The sequence below is a fragment of the Artemia franciscana genome, chromosome 7 (assembly GCF_032884065.1).
Source record: "Artemia franciscana chromosome 7, ASM3288406v1, whole genome shotgun sequence".
In the NCBI taxonomy this organism is placed as follows: domain Eukaryota; kingdom Metazoa; phylum Arthropoda; class Branchiopoda; order Anostraca; family Artemiidae; genus Artemia; species Artemia franciscana.
The window spans coordinates 16,110,806-16,123,944 of record NC_088869.1 but is presented as its reverse complement, the minus strand read 5'-3'; positions in this window follow the sequence as shown (position 1 = coordinate 16,123,944).

The following is a 13,139-nucleotide window of genomic DNA, read 5'->3' as shown; positions in this document are numbered from 1 at the left end:
AGTATCCTGTGTCTGATTCCTTGTCCGCTCCTTCTTCAGTAAAAAAAGGTTCCCCTTTTTGGTTATCAGCTCTTATATAGACGTAAGGTGTAGTATATGCTTTTCCTTTATAAAAATCACTATAATATTTTAGTGAGACTGCTTGCATGGTTTTTCGACTCATTCTCATGTTATATAGATAATGCATAATATTTTCTTCGAAATCATAATTATTTAGCTCTCCTGCATAGGTTTGAAATTTGCCCTTCATTTTACTACCTCTTTCCTGTTCAAAAACCATTTTCAGAGGAGAATCATGTTTTTCACTCCCAAAATCAAATGTAACTTTACCTAAGCCTCCCATGTGTACTGCAATTCCCCTATAGTGTCCAATCCGTCGAATAAAGTCAACATAATGGTAACTTTGGAAAGATAAAATAGCTTTATTGTCTGATGAGAGGCGAACACAATTCATAATATAAGGATAGGATACTGGCTCTGTAAAACTTTGACTGTATGCGCCTTGAGGGATCTTTGTGCAGCAGTCATCCTTTTCATCCTTCATACAGTCTTCACTGGGCTTGGCTGCTTCTAGTATTTTCATCGAAAATGAAAGCAAAAATAAATATATAACACAATTAGTTTTAGAATTGAACATTTTTCTCACTCACCTTCTGAGGAAATGTTATGAGTAGCAATTAAGAACATTGAAAAGAAAATCATATAAAGAAATTTTTAACCAGTTTGCTATACAGATTCCTAGTTAAAACCTGAAGTGTTCTCTCGCTACAAAATATTTTTTTGTATTTTGAGTTTAGTTCAGTTTTATTAATGCGGTTAATATCAAAAATAAACCAAACTCAATATTCTGAGAGTATCAGAAGAAGTGCTCGACAGTCTACAAAGGAAGAAGAAAAAATTTCAGAATGCGTAGTTTTACAGAATTGGCAAATGCTTGAAATTGAAATTACTTCAAAGTAGCTGCTGCAGTCTTTATACTCTGAATTCGGCTCATTTGCCATGGGAGAGGAAAATGAAAAATACTTTTCTCCGCAACATTCTAATACCTACTTTCTTACAGAAACATTACTTATCTCTCTTAGATACGGGGAATGGTTGAGGTCCTCTCATAAGACAATAGCTTCAACCTGGAACTAGTCTTGAAACACTTCAACAACCTCTTAGCTATACTAAAAATTTAGCAGATTTTGCTATTGAAATTTTTCATTATAATCTGTTGTAAATTTTTGAAGTTTAATAATGCTTGCTGTTCAAGCCAAGGAACTGAAAATTTCCTGTAAATGGTTTTTGGCTAGAGTAATTTCAAGCGTGTACTTCCAGGCTGTTTTTAAAATACCAGTAAATTGGTTTTCAAAATAACATCTTACTGTTGAAACTAATCAAAATAATAGTCTCTAGGCTAGAATCCATCGAAAACGGCAAAATTTTTCTCACTTGCTAGTTTTTCTTGGAGTGTTTTTCTAGGAAATCCACCCACCCCCTAAGCCCCCCTAGCCCCCTACCCCGACCCTCCCCCAATGCAATCTAAACTCCCTCTCCCCAGCCCCCACAGACCTAATTTTTTCTCTTTATTTTTCTTTTTTTTTAGTTTTTTTTTATTATTATTATTTAAGAATTAACGAAGCTTCTCGAATTTTTTTTTTTTACAGGTTTTTTCCTTTTTTTTAGTTTTTTTCTTTTTTTCTTTTTTTTTCTTTAGTATTTTTTTTTAGTTTTCTATACTAAGCCAAAAATTTTAAAATTTTCTTTATTCAGTAGAAGTAGTAATGCAAAGACTTCGACTACGCTTGATGAGACAAAAAGCGTAATAGTTGCAATTAGTAAAGGGGAAATACTGCCAAGGTATATGAGCAGCCCTGATCGTAATACAAATGTCCAATTTTGTAATGTTCATGATTTTGGTTTTGACATAGAAACCCATCACACTTCGAAGATTACTTTTTCGGGATGAAAATCTGAAATTAACAAGTGGAAACACATGAAACCACCAACCAGGATTCAATCATCTGATATTAAAATTGATGAGAAAGAAAACATTCCAAAACTACCAGAAGATGGTGACATTTCAACTATTTCACTATTACGCTTTTGGAATGAAGACTAGCCATTAAACTCGGGGAGCACATGGGAGGTGCACGCAAGGATGCAATGAACGAAAAGCCATTTTCTATACTTGATTGGAAAAAACCCAATGGAGAAGCTTTTGAAATACCAGATAATACTATTTCGAAAGTTTCTTTATTCAGCAGAAGTAGTAATGCAAAGACTTCGACTGCGTTTGAAAAGACAAAAAGCGTAATAGTTGAAATTAGTAAAGGGGGAAAGTTGCCAAGGGTTATGAGCAGCCCAGATCGTAATACAAAAGTCAAATTTTGTAATGTTCATGATTTTGGTTTTGATATAGAAACCCATCACACTCCGAAGATTACTTTTTCAGGATTAAAACCTAAAATTAACAAGTGTAAACACATGAAACTACCAACCAGGATTCAATCACCTGATAATGAGAAAGAAAAAATTCCAGAACTACCAGGAGATGGTAAACATCTTTCTTTTATGTTCTGGTAATCCACTAGCCCTTATATCAAACAGGAAAAGAAGGTAGATCAGTGCTAGTCATGAAAAAAGTGATTTTTCCTGCTGTTCAAGGAGTAGAACTGTAGTTCTCCTTTAGAAGGTTTTCAACCTTGCTGATTTCAGCGGTAAACTCTTTATTCCGATCTGACACCATTTTTCAGCGGCTTCAGGTTTTTGCCAAAATAAGCAGAATTTTATGTTCGTTATAAACTTTTACTTTTATGATGAACCGAAAAGGATAGTCACCATTTCTGACCTTGGCCTACCACAACTTCTCCACCTCGCAGAGAATATAAAAGCCGCCTGACCCCACAACTCGACACGCGGCTGGCTTCTATATTTGGATTCTAATTAACACTTGTATTCTAACTGCAAACAATTTGAGATAACTTGCTGTTTTTATACTAAAGTATTTTCAAAGGTATCTGATTATTAAAGGAAGTCCAATTCCTAAAAACTATATCAGCTAAGCTTCAAACTTTTCTTTCCTTTTTTTAAGGTTTTTGAAATGCTCTAATCCCTTGTTAAAATATATATCAATATTTTTGCAGTTACCAGCCACCAAGCCCAAGGAGTCAGAACGTGGCAGGCTTCTCAATGTAGATTTTCATTGTTGCTTGTCTTCCAACTGCAGAGAATTTGCTGTCTTTTCACACCGGATCTTTTCAAATATATTTGCTTATTAATAAAGTCCAATTTCTAACTACAATATCTACTAAGCTTCAAACTTTTGATTTTCTTTTTAAGGTTTTTGAATTGCAGTAATCCTTTTTTAAAATTTGAACAAATATTTTTACAAGTATCAGTTTTTTGCTCTTTACGAAATTTAATGTCTTTTCATACAAAATCTTTTCAAAGATATTTGATTTTTATAGCAAGTCCAATTTCTGTCCAAGTTCAATACTAGGCTTCAAACTTTTTTTTTCCCTTTTGTAAGGTATTTGAATTTTTGCGATCGCTTGTTAAAATATTTACATATATTTTTGCAATTACTAGTTTTCTGCTATATACACAGTTTAACTTCTTTCATACTAAAGTCTATTCAAAAATATTTGATTTTTGAAGCTAGTGTGATTTCTAACGACAATATATACTAAGCTTCAAACTTTTGCTTTTCTTTTCTAAGGTATTTGAATTGTTGTACTCCCTGAGATTATCACTATTCAAAATTAGAGAAAGATTACCAAACAAAGATAAAAACTCCTTTAAAAGATAAAAGAAGGCCAATAGAAGTAACAATGCCCAAGCACACATGGTTACAGTGGTAAATGCTACTTTTTAAGAGAAGAATAATAGCTTACATCAGATAAACTCCACGAAAAACTAGCAAGTGAGAAAAAATTTGCCGTTTTTGGTGAACTCTAGCCTAGAGATAATAATGAAAAAGTTCAATAATAAAATCTGCTAAATTTTTAGCATAGCTAAGAGGTTGTTGAAGTGTTTCAAGACTAGTTCCAGGTTGAAGCTAATGTCTCATGATAGGGCTTCAACCATTCCCCGTATCTAAGAGAGATAAGTAATGTTTCTGTAAGAAAGTAGGTATTAGAATGTTGCGGAGAAAAGTACTTTTCACATTCCTCTCCCATGCCAAATGAGCCGAATTCAAATTATAAAGACTGCAGCAGCTACTTTGAAGTCATACCCCCCTTCCCCCTACATTTTTGTCCTGTGGTGGCGCAGTGGGTTTGACCTTAGCAAGGTAATACGGGACCCAGAGATCGAATCATGTTGCAGCAATGCACTGCAGGGCCAACGCAGGGACCTTAGTAGTTAAAAAGCGTCGTTAATCTGATACAATACAATACAATACTTTGAAGTCATTTTAATTTCAAGCATTTGCCAATTCAGTCAATTTATGTATTCTGAAATTTTTGCTAGATTTGAACAACCTCCAAAACAATTCCTATCTTCATCCTTTGTAGGCTGTCGAGCACTTCTTCTGATACTCCCAGAATATTGAGTTCGGTTTATTTTTAATATTAACCGCATTAATAAAACTGAACTAAACTCAAAATACAAAAAAAAATATTTTGTTGCGAGAGAACACTTCAGGTTTTAACTAGAAATCTGTAAGGCAAACTGGTTAAAAATTCCTTTATATGATTTTCTTTTCAACGTTGTCAATTGCTACTCATAACGTTTCCTCAGAAGGTGAGTGAGAAAAATGTTCAATTCCAAAAATAATTGTGTTTTATATTTATTTTTGCTGTTAGTATCTAGCTAATTTAAATCTACCCAACTGTGAAGAATATGAATTTTTAAAAAAAATTCTGAAAATATAATTTTTCAAAGAAGCAGAGCGGATTTTCCTGCTGCTTGGAGAATTTTTCATAGAAAGCTGTCAAGTGGTAAATTTTTTAGGGGAAATTTTTCATTGGAGAAATATTCTATAATTGGAATTGATAAGGGTAAATTTTCATCGGAATTGAATTTTGTCTAGAGGATCTTTCTGTGGAATGAATTTTACCGTGCAGAGCGGGAAGTATTTCCTTTTATTATTTAAAAACAATCAGAAATTAAGTGAACAGAAGTTTTATCAATTGAAAATAAAGAGCAACATTAAAACTTAAAACAAACAGGAAATATTATGTATGTGAGGGGAATCATTTCCTCCCCATTGCCTTACTTTTGACGTAAAAGTTGTACTTTTAGTCTCAATGTCTTAAGAACGACTCCTGAAACACAAGGGTGGTTAAATTAAAACAATAAGCACCTTTTTCTAAGAAACTACTGTAAAAAGTGAGGTTTTGCGGAGGGCAACTCCTCTTATGTACGTAATAATTCCTGTTCATTTTATGTTTATTGTTTTCGTTACTTTCAGTTGAAAATATTTGTTTGTTATTGATTACACCTAAATAAAACGTAGATTGGCAATTTTTTAAGGAATTTGTTTAGTTTGTTGTAGCAACATATTACATTGACGAATCAATAAATGACCCGCAAGTAGATGTTCTATATATTTGAATGGAATATGTTTAAAAGGAAAATGCTATTTTTAAAATAAATAGCATATGAAACAACTAAAATTAAATGTATCTCTTACATTACAATGACATTAATAAGGAGCTTGTGGATGTTTGGGCTTTGTATTTGCACGTTAGGGGGGGGGGGGGGTCATACACCTAAAAGTTTTTTTGTAATGTTTTCTGGGTAACTGAACCCTTGTAATCTGAAACACCGTCCAATTGTACCCCAATACCCAGTTTTTAACAATTATAAAAATGTTAGACAATATTATTCGGTAAATCACAAGTTATTCTAAAGTTCAACCTTATTGGAATTGCTTGTTTCATATTATCATATTATAAATCCCTGTCAACATCGTTAATAAAAAGCTGTGTTGTGATGTCATTCATAAAAAAAAACTTTATTTTCGCATTCAGTTTAAGTTTTACTTCTTTTAAGGTAAATTTATTCATTTAAACTAGTTGCTATTGTATGTTTGCTTGCTATGATTGTTTGTTTAATTTCCGTTCGTTTCTAGTTCATTGATTATTTAATATTAGTTTCTGGTCATTTGGATTTTGAATTATCATTAAGTTTTGTTTCTGATGATCTTAAGTTTGATATGGCCTTAACTCTTCTTTAAAAGAATTATTTTTCAGAACATTAGCTTCTATTAATTTTGGCAACAGTCCCAAGCACAATTATAGAGCAGATTGGTTTCCCTGAAGTTTTCAAAGCCAAAACATATTCCCTTGGCAAAGGTATAACAACAGGCTAGGACAAATTAAATTATTGGACATATGATACTCAAGGTTCATAATGAAGCAGTAAATTTACTAAAAGTAAAAATAAAGCTCATTAGTTAAGGCCATTTAAATACTATTATTCTTTTAAAATTGCCTCCACTCTTACATAAGCAGATAGATAGATATATAGACAGATAGATTTATTCACACGAAACCCCAATTGGACCATGTTGACATACACAAAACAAACAAAAACACAGAGCAACAAATAGATTAAAAAGACACTAAAAGTAATTATTTAAGAAAATCATCACGATACCTCATACCTACCCGGACGAAATTTCTAATGTTATTTATATTTAGGTAACAACTACTTCTCAAAATTTCCAAAATCTCAAAGGAAAATGCTATATTTGAAAATAAATAGCCTATGAAACAACTAAAATTGAATGTATCTCTTACATTAAAATGACATTAATAAAGAGCTTGTGGAAGTTTTAGTTATTTTCATTTTTCAATGCCAAAAAAAAGCAAAAACGATTTGAAATATATTTTGCCTCGAGTTAAGTTCAAAGAATACTAGCTTTAGGGAGTTTTGAGAGTGTTAGTCCCTATTTGTAGGTAATTTACGTTCTTCTGCTTCATTTCTATGTTAATAAAGATTATTTCAGTTCATATAAGGTTTAGTTTACTGCTCCATTGTGAGGTTTGCTTGTTTTCACGCTTAGGGCCAGACCGTATGACTACCGAAAGTTATCTTTAAAGATATACTCGTAAAAAATAGGTATAAAGTGGACACTTGAAGAATTTTTTCTGCCCTCTACATTAAGCCTTACCAAAGTTGGCTTATAGAAGGAATGTTTAAAACAAAATCAATTAAAAGATAAATGTTAGGATAATTGATAAGACATTGACAAGAGAAGATACACTTATATAGGGTAAATAATTTGACAATTTATGTATTATGCAATTTTGTTGACACACATGATTCGTTATTAAGGAAGAGAAAAATGTTTTAACCTCAATGAGTCAAAAGAGAAGGGGTGTCTATTTTGAAAGGTGTTAAGTAAATGTTGAGGGGTGTTTGGAAGTAAATCGAAAGGCAATATTTGCATTATGCTTATAAGAAAAGCTGTATCTGCAATAGCTTAAGATTAGCTTAAGGTTATCTTCAAATTTTCAGACCTTCTAACTGCTACTTTTACAACGAAATAAATTCATACGAGAAACTCATGTGGCAAATAACAAATTATAATTTAAAATTATAAATGAGACACAAAACAAACAGCAAATACAGTGAATAATCGAATTAAATTTTATACGAACAAGAATTGTCGTTGCAGGGCGTTAGCCCAACTTCTACTTTAGGTGTTTTGTGTTTCAAGCTTTATTTGATTTTTAATTGTAGAGCCTGTTGTTTAGGGTCTTATTTATCCATTGATAGAGATTTTTGTTCGTTTAATAGTGTAATGAGGATTAAAAAAAAAGAAAAAAAGAAGAATACATTGAACAACTTGTAACAAATGATATTTATATCATACGGTAGAAAAAAACAACTTATTAACAAACTCAAAAGGGGTATCGCTTTCCCCTGGCAAAATGGGTCAAATTTACCATAAATTGCAGAGGAGGGGGCAAAAAGCTACAAGTTCAAAAGGCTATTACACTTGGAAAAAATGTGAATACTTGTATGACATACGCCCTACCAATCAAATTTATCATTCGTTAACAAGAAAGTTCAGTGAGATAACACAAAAGGAAACGACATAATAGACGGAAAATATAAAGTTTGGGCTTTGTATTTGCAAGTGAGGGGGGGGGGGCTAAAAGATAAATTTATTCATTTATATTAGTTGCTGTTGTATGTTTGTTTGCTATGATTGTGTGTTTAATCTCCGTTCGTTTTTGGTTCATTGCTTTTTTAATATTAGTTTCTGGTCATTTGGAGTTTGAATTATCATTAAGTTTTATTTCTGATGATCTTAAGTTTGATATGACCTTAACTCTTCTTTAAAATAATTATTTTCGGAACATTAGCTTATATTAACTGTGGCAACAGTCCCAAGCACAATTATAGAACACTAGCTGTTGGGGTGGCGCTTCGCGCCACCCGAACACCTAGTTGGTGGGGCGCTTCGTGCCCCCAAAGCCCCCCCGCACGCGTAAGTCGTTACGCGCCATATTAGTTACGCGCCATTGTAGTTGTGTCCCTGTGTCCCACCTGTGAATAGATATATATATATATATATATATATATATATATATATATATATATATATATATATATATATATATATATATATATATATATATATATATATATATATACATATATATATATATATATATATATATATATATATATATATATATATATATATATATGTGTGTATATATATATATATATATATATATATATATATATATATATATATATATATATATATATATATATATATATATATATATATATATATATATATATATATATATATATATATATATATATATATATATATATATATATATATATATATATATATATATGTGTGTTTTTAACTACGTAAAACATGCGAATATACAACATTCTTCGCTGTCCCATTGTCTGTGCATATACATAGATTGTCAGGTTTACTGACTCTTGAACATGCAACATATAATTGTCCATGGGAAAAACAATCCGTATTCAGATCTATGCCTCATTATTCTAATGATGTGTCCCTGTGTCCCAGCCGTCATTTATATTCCCTGTGTCCTGGTCGTCATTTGTGTTCCGGTGTCCCAGTTTGTAAATTCTCTTTGAGTGTCCCGGACTTCATTTATATTCCCTGTGTTTCGGCGTCCCGGTCGTCATTTGTGTCCCGGTGTCCCGGTCTGTAATTTCTATTCGAACAATCCCTGTGTCCCGGTCGTCATTTATATATCGCGCCTGTGCCCCCGGCGTCCCCGTTGTAGTTGGGTCCCGGTCGTCATTTGTGTCTGGGTGTCCCAGTCTGTAATTTCTCTTTAAGGTTCTCGGTCGTCATTTATATTCCCTCTGTCCCGGTCGTCATTTGTGTCCTGGTGTCCCGGTATGTAATTTCATCAGTTGACAAACATGACGTCAGTCGACAAACAACTTCATGACGCATACTGCTCAATCCTTATAATGACGTCAGTTGACAAACATGACGTCAGTCGACACACAAACAAGACGTCACTCAACATACACACACAGACAACTTATTTTATATATATATATATATATATATATATATATATATATATATATATATATATATATATATATATATATATATATAGGGCCCCCAAGCCCCCCCCCCGCACGTAAGTCGTTACGCGCCATATTAGTTACGTGCCATTGTAGTTGTTTCCCTGTGTCCCACTTGTGAATATAGATATATATATATATATATATATATATATATATATATATATATATATATATATATATATATATATATATATATATATATATATATATATATAGGGCCCTCAAGCCCCCCCCCCGCGCGTAAGTCGTTACGTGCCATATTATTTACGTGCCATTGTAGTTGTTTCCCTGTGTCCCACTTGTGAATATAGATATAGCTTCAGTTACCTTGGTAGTATTATTAGTAAAGATGGTGGGAGCAGTGAAGATGTTAAAAGTAGAATAGCTAAAGCTCAGGGTGTTTTTTCACAGTTAAAAAAAGTTTGGAAGAATAGAAAGATAAGCCTACAAACCAAGATTAGAATATTGGAAGCTACAGTGATGACAGTGGTCAAATATGGCTCTGAAGCATGGACACTCCGAAAAGCAGATGAAAATTTACTAGATGTTTTCCAGAGAAATTGCCTACGGATTGTTCTGGGTACCCGGCTGACTGACCGTATTTCAAACAGTAGGTTGTACGAAAAGTGTGGTTCAATCCCGCTTTCTGGGGCTATAATGAAAGAAAGGTTGAGATGGCTAGGCCACGTTCTACGGATGAAGGATGACAGATTACCGAAGATTGTCCTTTTTGGCCAACCGTCTGGGGCTACACGGAAAGCAGGTCGTCCTTGTCTGGTTTGGGAGGATGTCATAAATAAGGATTTAAAGGAAATGGGAACTTCCTGGGAGGGTGTAAAGAGGGAGGCTTTAAATAGATTAGGTTGGAGGAGGAGCGTGCGTAGCTGTGTTGGCCTCAGGCGGCTTGGTGCTGCAGTGAGTTATTAGTAGTAGTAGTAGTATATATATATATATATATATATATATATATATATATATATATATATATATATATATATATATATATATATATATATATATATATATATATATATATATATATATATATATATAAATATATATATATATATATATATATATATATATATATATGTATATATATATATATATATATATATATATATATATATATATATATATATATATATATATATATATATATATATGTATATATATATATATATATGTATATATATGTATATATATATATATATATATATATATATATATATATATGTATATATATATATATATATATATATATATATATATATATATATATATACATGTTTTTAACTACGTAAAACTTGCAAATATACAACCTTCTTGGCTGTCCCATTGTCTGGGCATATGAATAGATTGTCAGTTTTACCGACTGTCAATCCGTGTTCAAATCTACAATGAATAGATTGTAAGTTTTACCAATCAGTCAATCCGTGTTAAAATCTACACCTCATGATTCTGGGCTTTGTTGATCGTTATGGCTGATCGTTCATAATGAAGCAGTAAATTTACTAAAAATAAAAAGAACCTCATTAGTTAAGGCTATTTAAATACTATTATTCTTTTAAAATTGCCTCCACTCTTACACAAACAGATAGATAGATATATAGACCGATAGATTTATTACCACGAAACCCCAATTGGACCATGTTGACATACACAAAACAAACAAAAAACACAGCAACAAATGGATTAAAAAGACACTAAAAGTAATTATTTAAGAAAATCATTACGATACCTCGTACCTACCCGGACGAAATTTTTAATGTTGTTTATATTATTTTAGATAACAACTATTTCTCAAAATTTCCAAAGTCTGATCCTCCCCCAGACATCCGTAACAAATATTTCTAAGCGCGACTCCCTCAACTCCCTACATTCCCGTAAAAAAACGATGCAAGGACTCATCCTTTTACATACATAGGGCAACTGTAAAGACCATCCATCAATCTATTTTTCCCTAACTATTTGCTACGTTCTCCAAGACGCATAAAATTCCCCCTTACATACATTACCCATTTCAAATCTTCCGGAGCTATGCAGAAGAAATAATGTAAAAAAAATTGCGGCTATCCTTTAGTGAATACAAAAAGATTTAGATGCATCAAAATTTGAATAGCAGAGTTTCGAGCTGTCACCTGATTGTATAAGGTGAAATTGCTAAAAAAAAAAAAAAGAAAAGAAAAAAAGGAAGGAATTAAAACTTAGACACTTGCAGAATTTTTTTTACGCTGCATTAGGCTGTAGCAAAGTTGGCTTAAGGAAGTAGTATTTAAAAAAATCAATTAAAAGAAAAATGTAAGCATAATTGATAAGACATTAACAAGAAAAGATACACTTATATAAGGTAAATCATATGATAATTTATGGATTATGTAATTTACTGACACACAAGATTATTCACTGAGGAGGAGAAAAATGTTCTAACCTAGATGAGTCCTGAAAGGTGTCAAGTGAATGTTGAGGGGTGTATTGAAGTAAAATAAAAAGGCAGTATGTGCATCCTGCTTATAAGAAAAGCTGCATCTGCGATACCATAAGATTAGCTGAAGGGTTTAAACTTGACCTTCTAACTACTACTTTTACAACGGCTTTGACTTCTCAGAGCCGTTGTAAAATTAATTTGACTACAACTGCTAGTGATTGTAAACAGGTCTAATCTCGACTGCTTTCAGGTAATTTTGAAAGGATTATTGATCAACATCAAAATATTTTATCTGCATGTGGGTTGCCGAGAAATTCTATCTGCAATAGCAATAGAATAGCCGAGGGCATTAAGTTGAAGCTTTTATGGCTTGTTGAAAAAGATCGTTGAAAGTTATTGTGGAGAAGAGAGCCACAGATCTGATAGCTCATATAAATATATATGTGGTGCCTCATCCCTAACAGACCCTGAGAATAAAAATTATAAATTATGTAATTTATCGATTATTTCCATGTAATATTTCTAATGGTAAGGGGGAATATACCTTGGGTGTCCAAGGCAAAGGATGAGTGTATTGACCTTATGACCTTATGACTATTGTTTAGTCGCACCCACCAAAAGTTAAAAGCCTTAGAAAATTTACCTTATTTTAGAAAATACGGGGAAACAACCCTTAAAAGTCATAGAATCTTAACAAAATTTACATCATCAGATTCAGTTCATCAGAAAAACCTGCTGAAGAAGTTTCAGGCTCCTATTTACAAAAATGTGGAATTTTTTATTTTCTGCCATAAGACAGATCATGGATCCGTCTTTTTTTTTGTTTTGTTTTTTTTCAGGGTTGATCGCATCGATCCAGAGCTCAATGTTACGAGGGGGCTCATTCAAACGGAAATTAAAAGTTCTAGTGCCCTTTTTAAGTGATCAAGAAAATTGGAGGGTAGCTCTTTTTAGAGGCCTCCTCTTTTTCCCCAAAGTCACCAGATAAAAATATTGAGATTGTCATTTTGTTCAGAATAGTCGAAAAATTCAATGTCTAAATCTTTGGGGACGACTTAAATCCCATATTCCCGGGGGAGGGCTGCAAAATACAAAATTTGACCATTATTTACATATAGTAATGGTTGTTGGGAAGTGTACAGACGTTTTCAGGGGGACGTTTTTGCGT